The following is a 12,500-nucleotide window of genomic DNA, read 5'->3' on the forward strand; positions in this document are numbered from 1 at the left end:
TCAATGGGTGAAACTTTTTGAGGTAGAGAAAACTTCAGTCGTCTGCAAAGGATAAGTTTTTCAAAGAACGAAAGGCGGTATGACGACATGTTGTTTATGTGTTCGTTGACATCAAACTTCTTTGAGATCAAGCATGAGATCTTGTTGACATGACATTTCATCATTTCGATGTACTGATTGTTGCGAAGAATACTTAGCGTCCGCACAAAGCGAAGCAAGGAGAATTCCTCCCTGACATCCTTGCAAGCGTTTTGGACTTCTTCTCTAAGATGCTTGAGCTGAGTGAGTTTGGATCTCAATTCCTCCTCCATGACCGCCTTTTGGTAATTTTCTGAGGACTTCCTCCATTTACGTGCCTTACGACGTTCAACTTGTGCGACAGTTGGTGTAACACCAAAGTTCAAACATAAGCGTAGAAATTCAATGGCACCTTCACATTTAGTGAGGCGCTTACTACACTTTTCAAGACTTCTGAAAAATTGTAGTTGATTATCGCGTTTGAGTATACGAACAAGAAGTGATTTCGAAAAAATTTGACTATAAAAAATTGCGATAAAACATTTCTTAAAATCATTTTAAGATTTAAAAATTGCTAAAAGATTTGCTATAAAAAGCGACGACGTTTCGACGTTAACTAAACGTCATTATCAAGTCAAAATATTTGAGTGAGTTTAGGTCTATAAATACTAAAAAATAACAATAGCTGATTAAAAGCTGTAACATGAGTAAATAATAAAAATTAAAGAGAATATTAAACAGAGGCTTTCAATGCAGAATATATAATTTAGCAGGATAAAAACTTCCTAGGTTATCCTCAAGGCTACAGGGAAACTTGAGTATCTTTAGGAAGGAAAATAAATCAAATGCGGCACATTCCTGCATTAACTTCAAACAAAACTAGGGTATATGCTCGCTCAAGTATCACTGATTTCATACATTAGCGGCCCAGGTGATCACACAATATATGGGAAACAGCAAATTGATATTAAACGTTTTTGAAGGGTAGAGTGCATGGAAGGGTGCTACTTCTCTCTTGTTGCCTCTGTGTCGCCATTAACTTTCCTTGACACCTAAAATGACATAGCGATTTTTTAGAAAAATGTATGCAAGGGTTTAGCATCTTACGGCCAAATGTTTTATTATTCATAAATTATTGTATTTTGGTTGTACAACAGTGTAATATAAAAGAGTTATGTAAATGAAAGTCAAATGCTTCGCAAGTAAAAACCCACGTACAAGCACCCAATTTTCTTAAGGTAGGCGCACTAAATTGTCATGGATTTATTTTAAGATACTTTAATGTTAGGCTCTTATAAGTTTTTACCGTACCTGCATTTTGTACATATCCAGCTACCCCGGAGGGGGGGGGGGGGAGCTTTCAGGCCAACGCAGGACAGTTGGAACCACTTCATTGGGCATTTGTTGTTGTCACATGCTAACTTAATCCCAAACTCTCCTTGATTGCACACGCAATACTGCTCATGATCAACTACAAAAACAGAATTTCCAAGCTTAATACAGCCAACCTAATTTTATGGTGACATGACTTTACAAGTTGACTTTCAGTGATAGAGCGAGCCAACACTTATGCAATACCGCAAGCACAAGTGCGATTTCAACAATTATTTAGCTTCAGCACCAAAATAGTGAAAGTCACGCCATGTTGTGGTTCACTTATCCACGCCAAGTTTCCTGAGATGAAAAATCAATCTGCTTGTGTGGGATAAAATGAAACATGCCCATCTGGGTTTTCATATTGCCTGTGCTCTATCAATTGGTAAACCACACATACCTTTACAGTTAAGACAATACCAGGAAAGTCTGGACTAAAGAGAAGCCCAACCCAATCAAAATGAAACGATTTTATGGGACAGGCATCTCCCTCACACAGAAGCGTATGACCATACTCAACGTCCTGGCACCAGCACCATACAGATGTATCCACAGGAGGAGTTTCTGGGGAAGTGAACAAAGAGGTTATCTTGTATTGAGAACATATTTTTTCAATATAATTGAAACGTTCTAATGCAATTTTGAAGTGAAATGAAATTCAGGTACTCACTTGCTTTTTTGGATTTCTTGGTTTTGCTTGTTGGTGCTGCTTTGCTTGTTTGTTTTGATGGTGCCTTCCTTGGAGCTTCCTTCGTTCGTTCTGCCATCTGTTTAAGGTGCTCTACATGCATTCAAAGGTAAAGGTAAAGTCTCTGCAGTTGAGCCAGAAGGCCCATCAAGCGAGAGCTTATCCTGGCTTCTACTCCCGCCTGGATGGAACGCCAGTCCATTGCAGGGTTAGCCCCTAGCACCATGAGAGTAAAGTGTCATGCCTAAGAACCCAACAGAATATCCCTGGCCAGGACGTGAATCTGGACCACTCGCTTCTGAGTTGAGCACACTAACCACGAGGCCACCGCGCCTCCCAGCATTTGCAGTTCTTTTAATGGAGACAAAGCCTTCCTCGTGACTTCCAAAAGTTTTTGCTCCATCAGTGCTATTCCCTTTTTTAGGAATTCGTAAAACTCCTCCTTGATTACATGACTAGGGGGCTTTGAAATGATCAAGCCATGCTCTTTCACAAACTCTGCATTGTCTTTGGGCTTTAGGTAGTGGCCAACAACAACAACAATCTTTATTGACTCTCACTTAAAATTATTACAAGAAAAAATGTTATATACATTAAAAAATTTACTGTAAAGGAAAGATAATATATTATTTGACACGTAGAGCTAAAGGAACTGTGAGGTTTTTGAGTTAGCCCCTGATACTGTCTTAAATTCATTTTGATAAAAAAAAGGAGATAAGGGGAGAAGAATTGTAGCATAATTGAGTTAGTTAATAATGAAATTAGTATATTTACGAATAGACTTTAGAGTATTGTTCTGACAGCAAATAGCGTTTAGTTTCTTTGAAAAAGGAAAATGAAGTGAGGTCTTTCACGTGATGAGGAATATCGCGCCAGAGATCTATTGTTTGAAATGAGAACATTTGTTTGCCAATGTTGGTTTGAGAATGCGGTTTGCAGAGATTTTTCTTTGAAGCATATCTTGTATAGTAAGTACACCGACTGCTGGCTTATTGAAAAAGATTATCAAACACGTTCGGCAGAAGCCTTTTATGCCACAAATGGGTAAATTTTAGAGGGCGGAAACGGTCAACATTATTTACTATTACAATGACAAGAAGATATAGGTAAGGGAGAGCACTTTCTGGGAAGGTTCCAGATGTAATTGCAAAAACATTAATCTTAAGACTGTATTTTGTTTGGTTTGCTATTTTCTTTAGGTGCATTTCATAAGCACTGCCCCAATCTATTACAGCATATGATAGCGGTAAACAAGGCTATAATAGATTTTTGAGTTGATAAATAGAAAGGTAATGACTTAATTTTGAAAGAATGCCAGTCTTGCACGAAATATGCGAGCAAATATAAGAGGCATGATATTTCCAACGTAACGAGTTATCGATGATGACACCCAGATATTTAATGTGATCTAGTACAGTATTGTGAAAAAGTAATGAGAACGTAATTCGACGAAATGCGCGAATTTCGGGGTTTTTCGATGAAAAATGGCGAATTTTTGTCCAGCGCGAAAGTTCGCAGAAAATTCGCCGAATTTTCGCAATGCCTATTGTTGTAGTTGACGCGAAATTTCGAGCGAAAATTCGCTTTGGCCGATAATTCGTTCCGAAATTTCGAGCGAAAATTCGCTTTGACCGATAATTTGTTCCGAAATTTCGAGCGAAAATTCGCTTTGACCGATAATTCGTTCCGAAGTTTCGAGCGAAAATTCGCATTCACTGATAATTTGTTCCGATATTCCGACCGAAAATTCGCTCTTCCCGAATTTTCGAACGAAAATTTGTTGTTTTGGTATAGTTTCTGTGGGTATTACCAGCGAGCACAACACTAGAGTGTACGGGATAGAAAGCAACATCTCACCCTATTAAGTGCTTTTCTTTCAAACTTACCATGCAAATGTCCAGACAAAATAGACGTCATGTTTGTTTTTTAGTCTCAAGGTTTCCAAGCTAAAAGTTTCTTTCTTAAGGCGCCATTACACTGTGAAATATTTCGTGCAACGTTTCTCGCAATGTGTTGGCGACGTTGTGGCGGGACAAGTTGAAGAAAACATTTCACAGTGTAACATACCCTGTAACGGCCAAAATCGTGGCAAAACAAGTTACAAGAGCCGTTGCTAGGTTCTACTTTTCGCGCAACTTGTCTCGCAACGATTTTGGCCGTTGCAGGGTTTTTTTTTTTTATGTTTAAGGCGAATGGCTGGCCCCCCGGTAGGGTGAGTGCAATGGCCGCCAGACATAACGACGAATCCGTCAAACACAACGGTTCACCTCAAACGGGGGTGCACCAACACGCCAACTTCGCCGGGGAATCGAACCCCGCCCCTACCAACAAGTAACAAAAAGACAAACACACAAACGAGGAATTGCATCTAGGAGATGCCTCGCCTGACTTACACTCCTAAATGACAATTCGACAAAACGGCAAAAAAGACTTCAAAACAACTGGACAAACCAAAACAAGCACGACCCAGCACAAGGGTGAAAAGAGACCCACAAAAGGCCACCCGTCAACCGACTTACCCAACGCCAAGACGTTGGTTCACCCCCGAAAAAAGGCCAGGACATGCACACGCAACACAAAACCAGTACCTAAATATGAACAACCAGAGTATCATTATGTAATGACGCCACCACACCACGACCACCCCACTGATGGACCAAAATGACGACGACGGCGGTCAGACAGGAAACGACGGAAAAACAATGGAAGATTAAACCGAACCCGAGACTTCACACGCTCCATAACATCAACAGCCGAAGGACGAACACCCCTAAAACGAAAATCAATCCGAGCCCCCCAAATACAAAACTTGCAGACATTCAACATATAAACAAAAACCCGCGGAACCACAGACAACTCATCAGCCGAGAAACCAAAAAGCGCATGACGAAGCAAGATAGAAGGACAAAGAGGAGAAGCCAAGAACATAAGAGACTGAAGCCATGACAAAACACTGACCGCCAGAGGACAGTGAAAAAACAGATGCTGTAGAGACTGGACAGGAGCAGAACAAAAACAAGCAGTGGAAAGAGCATAACCAAAACCAGCGAGCCTTTCGGCCGTGTAAAGGACCCCGTGAGAAATTTTCCAAGACAAATCAATAACTGGACGATCCAAATCAAAAAAGAAAAGCTGACGCCAAGTAGAAGACCAATAAAGAGAACCAAACAAAGGAAAGAACTTCTCCTCATAATGAGGAGAGACAGCATTCTCGGACAAAAGAAACAAATAAGCAGATTTCGTGGTCATAGTAGAAACAGGACAAAAATCAATACCCGAACCAATACCCAAGGAAGACGCCGGAAGGGATCCTTTACACGCCTGCCAAGCAGTCAACAGAGAGCGATAGAACAGAGGCAGAGAATCCGGCGAAAAACAAAGCGGAGCAGAAAAAACGAGATGCGGAGGAGCGGCAAGCCGAGAAGAAAACCAAAAAACCATGAAAGTGACCCAAGAAGACGGAGAAGAAACAAAACGACGAACCCACTGAACATGAAGAGCCATAACCTTACACTGAAAATCTACAACAGAGAAACCACCCAAACAAGAAGGCTGAACCACAACACGACAAGCGACCAAGTCCCGCTTACCGCTCCAGAAAAACTTAAAAATTAACGTATTTAATTCGACACTGACCCACCGGGGAACATGAATTAAAGAGGCCACGTACCACACACGGGAAAGGGCCAAGGCATTGATAACAAGTGCCTTGCCCTTATAGGATAACGATCGCTGACGCCAAGAGTTCAAAGCATTCTCAACCGCGGTGATACGCGGCCTCCAATTGTTCTCCTCCAAATTGCCCGGACCCAGAAAAACCCCCAACACCTTCACCTTCACCGACAACCAAGTAATGTTCACCGGTGAGTCAGTGCGCCCATTCCAACCACCTAACCACAAACCTTCACATTTACCATAATTTAATTTAGCCCCAGACCCCCTCTCGTACAAAGAATAAACATCAAACACAGCCAAAATACCAGGAACAGAAGAAACAACCAGCGTAGTGTCATCAGCATAGGCAGAAACAACAGGCAAAGAAGACGAAGAACCAGGAAGAGACAAACCAGAGATTAAACCACTAGAACGAATATTACATGCAAGTACCTCAGCCACTAAAACATAAAGGAGGGGGGACAGGGGACATCCCTGCCTCACCCCACGAGATAACTTAAAAGAATTAGAAATATAACCATTAACGTTAACACAACTACTCACATTATTGTAAAATAAATTAACCCACCCAACAAACGACTGCCCAAAACCCATGGCATATAGAGTAGAACGAAGGAACGTCCAATCAACCCTGTCGAATGCCTTTTCTTGGTCAAGAGAAAGAAGAGCAGCAGGAACACCAGAAGAAAAGCAAAAATCAACAACATCACGAAGAAAAGCAACATTTTCACCAATAAAACGGCCAGGAACACCACAAGACTGATCTTTATCAACAACCAAATGAATAACTTTAAGAAGACGAGCAGCAATAGAACGAGAAGCAATTTTATCATCGACATTCAACAGGGAGATTGGACGCCAGTTTTTAGGGTCAAGACGATCCCCTTTCTTAAACGATAAAGTAATGATACCTCGGCGCTGAGAGTGAGACAAACAGCCCAAATTCCATGGGAAGGCCATCACAACCAGGAGCTTTACCACGGGCCATGCCCTGAAGAGCAGCAAAACACTCCTCCTGGCTGAGAAGACCCTCGCACACCTCACTATCATTATACAGAAGAACTGAAGAAATGTTAGAAAGAAGCTCAGCACGAGCATTGGAGTCACAAGGAGCAGCAGAGAAAAGATCCGAATAGAAAGAACGAAAAACATCACACAACCCATCCTTGTCCGTAACCAAAGTACCATCACTAGCTTTCAGCGCCGAGATATTACAGTCAGTGCCGTTTTTCTTTTCGAGCCGGAAGAAGTAAGCAGAGGAGGACTCACCCTCCTCCACCCACCTCGACCGGGCACGAACTTGAGCACCACGAGCAACCTCAACATCCATAGAACGAAGACGAGACAGAGTAGAAAGGTACACAGGAAGAAAAGAAAGACGACCAGAATCAATATGACTTTTAAGATGAGCAGCAAGACTAGACAAAATAGTACGTTCCACAACTTTACTTTTACCACGATCTTTACAATAATTAATACTAATACGTTTAAGATGAGCTTTACCGCTGTCCCACCACCTAATAAGGGAAGGAAAAGAAGACTGACGAGACTGCCAGTAAGACCAGAAAGTTGAGATGAGGCCGATATACTCGGCCTCATCCAGAACAGAAAGATTGAGCTTCCACAACCCCGGACCCGGAGGAACGGAGCTGGGGAGAGCCCATGAAAAAGAAAGAGCACAATGGTCAGAAAAAGGATACGGCAGAATGTCTACAGAAGACACATAAGGCACCCAAGCAAACGGACAACTGATGAGGTCAATGCGCAATGCAAGGGCCCCATCGGGCCGGAACCAGGTGAAAGCAGAATCATTCGGGTGCCTTTCACGCCAAATATCCACCACACAACGAGATGCTTCTGTGAAGCATACACTGGGTTGCCTGTGGTACGTGCTACAGAAAATCAGAAGGCACTGAATTGTGTGGTATTGAAATACAGCATTCCAGTCTCTGAAGAACAACAAATAAAGGAGAAGCGAGAAACATTGGCTTCTGGGCTGACATGTTGATAATTTTCAAGTTCCCTCACAACTTCTGTTTACCACAAGTGTGCCCTCTGAGCATCTGACAGCTTTCTAATACTAAAGTTCACTAAAGTTAAGCCCTGCCGGGCGGGGTTAGTGTTTGGATGGGAGACCAAGACAACATTCCCCTCTTAAAACAGAAGCATCGGACCGAAAATACTATTACTCTAACAAATGCGAACTCAGCAAGGTACAGATCTTGTTAGCTTGCTTTGTGCAAAACAAATATTGATGAAAAAGCAAATAACTATTGATACACAGTTTTCAGAAAGAGCAGAAGGAAGTTTCCCGAACGGTCGATCGAGAATAAAATATTTACGACATGAAAACAACATTAATTTTGAACCGTGAATATAGAATATAAAAAGTTACGATCAGCGACAAACATTTTGGGAGATTTTTGCTACGTTCAAGTGCAAAATCGAAAGTGACATGGCCGGAATTCAGCGGGCGCCGTGATTAAGTTACCGCGGCATGTTTACTCGCCAAACAGTGAAGCATCTGTGTCAAATGATGGCAAGATACCGGGTTTTTGTAAGTTTCTTTTTCAGTCAAGTGTTATAAAGTTTGACAATGAAATGAGCGAAGTCAAAACAAAGATCACAATCGCCCAACTCTTATTTATGCAAAGTCAAAATTTACTCTCCAAGACGCGTACGACGTTATTTATCACCAAGTAATTCCATCATTTTGGAAATAGCAGCTACTTTATTATTCATCTGCGTCACAAGTTTTCACTGATTTTGGGGCTCATTTTGTTGAAACTCAAGCACGCTTCCAACAGGCCTGTGAACCCTTCCTGCTTACAGAGCAATACTAAAAAACTTCTCCCATATCACATTTCAACCTTAAGCTCGAAAATTCAATACACAACATGATATTATAATTCACACAGGCAGAAAATACCACAGAATCCTTTTCCAGCGAAAAAATTATTGAAACTAACAACATATTTGCTCTTAGAGGCGAAAACCTCTTCCTATTTCATTGCGTGCGTGAAGACAAGAAACTCAATCGTGTCACATTACCATGTACTTCAGGTAAATAGAGCTCACTTTGATTTCGTCTCGACGGGCGATAGATTGTTGTCGAAGTCGAGTACTCGTCGCTTTTGAGCTTCCTGCCTAGTTTATCCAACTGACTTTCTATTATTGAGCTCCATAAGGGTATATTTTGTTTACGGATCCACTAAAACGCCATTCGCGTTACATGACTTTCGATGCCATTGCAGGCTAAGTTAATGATTCTACTGTGTCCACCAGAGAAATCTACACAGTTCCACTACCCTCTCGATCCTAAGAACATACGCGTAGAAGGCTCTATGCACAAAGACACCACTTACCAGGGGAGTGACAGGCAAGACTTTTACCGACACGGAAAAAAAAAAAAAAAACTAAAAAAAAGAAAAAAAAGAAAACAAACAAACTAAACGAAGACCTCGACTGGTTTGCCATAGGCAACCCAGTAACAATCCGAAAACATAGCTGACAACAAAACAGAACTTTCACAAGAGACATCAAAAGGACAAGACCCACGGCGATCCCGAACACGGTCCAGGACCGTGTTGAAATCGCCGCACAAAAGAGTAGGAACAGCAGGATCAATAGAGTCAACACAACGAACCAAAAAAGCGTCACGATCAGGATTACGGTTAGGAGCGTAAATAGAAGCAACCCGAAAAACAGAACCACAAAGAGAAAACTCGACCAAAACAAAACGACCATCAAACTCGCAAACCACAGACTTACACTCCAAAACCGAACGATACAAAACAACCACACCGCGAGAGTGATTTGTACCAAAAGAACCAGCACACAAATAACCAAACCGAGAAAACCAAGAAAGAAGATCATCACTAGAGACTGCGTGGGTCTCCTGTAGACAAACTACCGAGGGAGAGAGATGGGACAGCCACTGGAGAAACCCAAGACGCTTGTCACCATCCCACAACCCATTAACGTTTACAGAAATTACAGTAAGAGCCATAATATAACAAAAAAGTAGAGACAAACCCATAACAAAAACTAAATGGTGGTGAGACAACGGCTAAATTAACGGCGCCTAGCAGGGCTAGGATCCGGGTTAAGAGGAGGTCTCTCGTCTCCGGAACGAGACCGGGAGCGAGAGGACGGACGAAGGGCCATCCCCGAGCCAGAACTACGAGAACTGACCCGGGGAGGAAGAGGTGCGGTAAAACCATGCGAAGGCTGGGAAGAACTCCCAGCCTGCCCCGAAACGACGAGATTGTCCGTGGATGACGGAAGAGCTGCCTTTAACCTCTCAACCATACTGACAGTCTCTTCTCTTGACACAAGAGGGGGATGCAACCCCCCCGAACCACTACGTCCAACCTTTACTGGAATTTTAGACCTAACAGGTCTAGCGTCCACCAAAGAGGCCGGAGCATCATCACCCGAGTCAGAAAATACAGACCCGGAAAGAGGAGAAAAAGACGTGGAGGAAACCTCCTCCTGAGGCACACCCACCTGACCGGTGGAGGCCCCCGAAACACTGACAGAAACCAGGCTAGGAGAGGGATCCAGAACCCTCTCCTCAGCCCCCCCCAAAACACCCAGAGAAACCTGGCTAGAAGAGGGATCCAGAACCCTCTCCTCAGCCCCCCCCAAGACACCCACAGAAACCTGGCTAGGAGAGGGATCCAGAACCCTCTCCTCAGCCCCCCCCCCGACCCATTGTCCAGCAACGGCTGGCTCACCAGTTCATCGAGCTCGTTATCCCGAACATCGATACTCATGGCCTCAACAATCTCAGATTCAGGCCCAGGCCCAGCCGGATCCTCTACAGGCACAACCTCTGGGACCACGACCGGCTCAGCAGCACTAGACACATTACCAAGGGCAGCCACGGGCACAACTTCAGCACCCGAAACATTATCACCAACAGTATTATCATCATCGTTCTCATTCTCGCTGTCAACGTCCGTGGCCGGGTTACCCGGCACAAACCATACTGGCTTAGGACAAGCACGAACAAAATGCCCAACCTCATGACAGCGACGACATTTACCCTTTAAAGGGCAATCGGCAGCCTTATGGTTGTCATGACAGATATCGCACACAAGGGGCTGCCCCCGATACCACACCCGACAATTTATCCCATCAATTTTGATGTTCCTGGGGATTTCATGCTTGCGCACCAACCGTGTACCAGTATACACACCAGGGACATTAGTCCATTGCTGGTGCTTAACCTCTTTCACGTCACCAAAAAACTTCAAGGCCTCCTTCACTTTATCATTACTGCCCTCAAAAGGGAACAGATACAACATAACCAACGTGACAGGGACTGAAGAGATGACCGCACAGCGGACATCACCAAAAAGAATGGACCCGGCATCCTCATAGGTCTTTTTATGGATGGGATGTATAAACGAAATGCGGATAACTCCCCCTGGACAGACCTGGATTGAATCCACCAGGCCAGCCAGGGAGTTAGCTATGATGCTGGCAACCCCGGCATGGGAAGTCCCAGCGGGGAAGCCAGACTTTATGATTAAAGTGCGCGTATTGCGCGGAACCATTATGATATTTAAAGTCAACGAAATACAGTATAATAGATCAAACTAATTTAAGATTAAACCCTAAGCAGATGCTAAAGGATTACTATTAACAATTACTTATTTTCACACAATAAACCACACTAATACCAAATATTATACCTTACTTAAATAGTAAGATACTTATAAAACAAATATGGATGATAAATATGAATATAAATTCACCACTAATATATGTCAAACAGCCACTTGCTTAAGAAGTAGCTTTCAAATAACACACTAATTTATAAGCTCCACACTAATTGTTCGAACGCCCAAGAAAGAAACCCCTTGAAACCAAAGGGAAACCACGCAAAAAGTAAGGAAGTTAATATATTAACAGTTTAATATCACACTAAAATTTTTATTACTAACCCCTTAAATAACTTAAGGAGCCACCAGCAAGCAAGAACACACCAAAAAACATATCAAACCACACGAAAAAGCAAGAAGGACACACCAAAGACGTACTAAATAAAGTACCAACAAAAACAAAACAAAAGGCGGGCTCAAAGAGCCCTGGAAGCGAGAAAAAAGAACCAAAAAAGACTCGGCTTACCCCGGGTTACCGCAGAATGCGGAGCATTAGTCCCCGGGAGGGTCACCGAGCGAGAAAAATGAAAAAGAACAAAAGAAACCACAAGATACTCTTACCACACTCCACAAAAGGCCACACTCCAAAAATGAAAAATTATGTCAAGGCCACACTCCAAAAATTGAGGTCTCCCAGCAAAAAGCGAGGACTCCTGTGCAGGGTTTGGCCGTTGCAGGGTATGTTACACTGTGAAATGTTTTTTCGTGCAACTTGTCTCGTCACAATGTCGCCAAAACATTGCGAGAAAAGTTGCACGAAACATTTCACAGTGTATCGGCATCTGTATCCTTGTACTAGCTGTTCATAACACCAAGCATCTATGTTTTGTAAATTTATTTGTATATTCCCAGATGGTTTCTTTGATGATTTGATTATCATATAGTTAGTTTTGGTATAATTTATAGAACGTTTGTTAACATCACACCATTCCTTGACTTTTGCTAATTCAGAGTTTATCAATATTTCAAGTCTTCAAATCTCGCGCTGAGGCAAACAGATTTGTATCGTCAGCAAAACTCCTAAAAATTAAGGACTCTGAGCAGTTACATGTAGGTACATGTAGATCATTAAT

The 12,500-nt window shown here is 42.6% G+C and overlaps 1 protein-coding gene across 1 annotated transcript in view; it reads right to left on the minus strand.

Moving 5' to 3' along the window:
* The window catches only part of LOC138005715 (maternal protein exuperantia-like), a 160,377-nt gene that overhangs the window by 7,358 nt on the left and 140,519 nt on the right, over nucleotides 1-12,500 (minus strand). The gene's annotated exons all lie outside the window — the stretch shown is intronic.

This window comes from Montipora foliosa, chromosome 6 (assembly GCF_036669935.1).
Source record: "Montipora foliosa isolate CH-2021 chromosome 6, ASM3666993v2, whole genome shotgun sequence".
Taxonomy (NCBI): Eukaryota; Metazoa; Cnidaria; class Anthozoa; order Scleractinia; family Acroporidae; genus Montipora; species Montipora foliosa.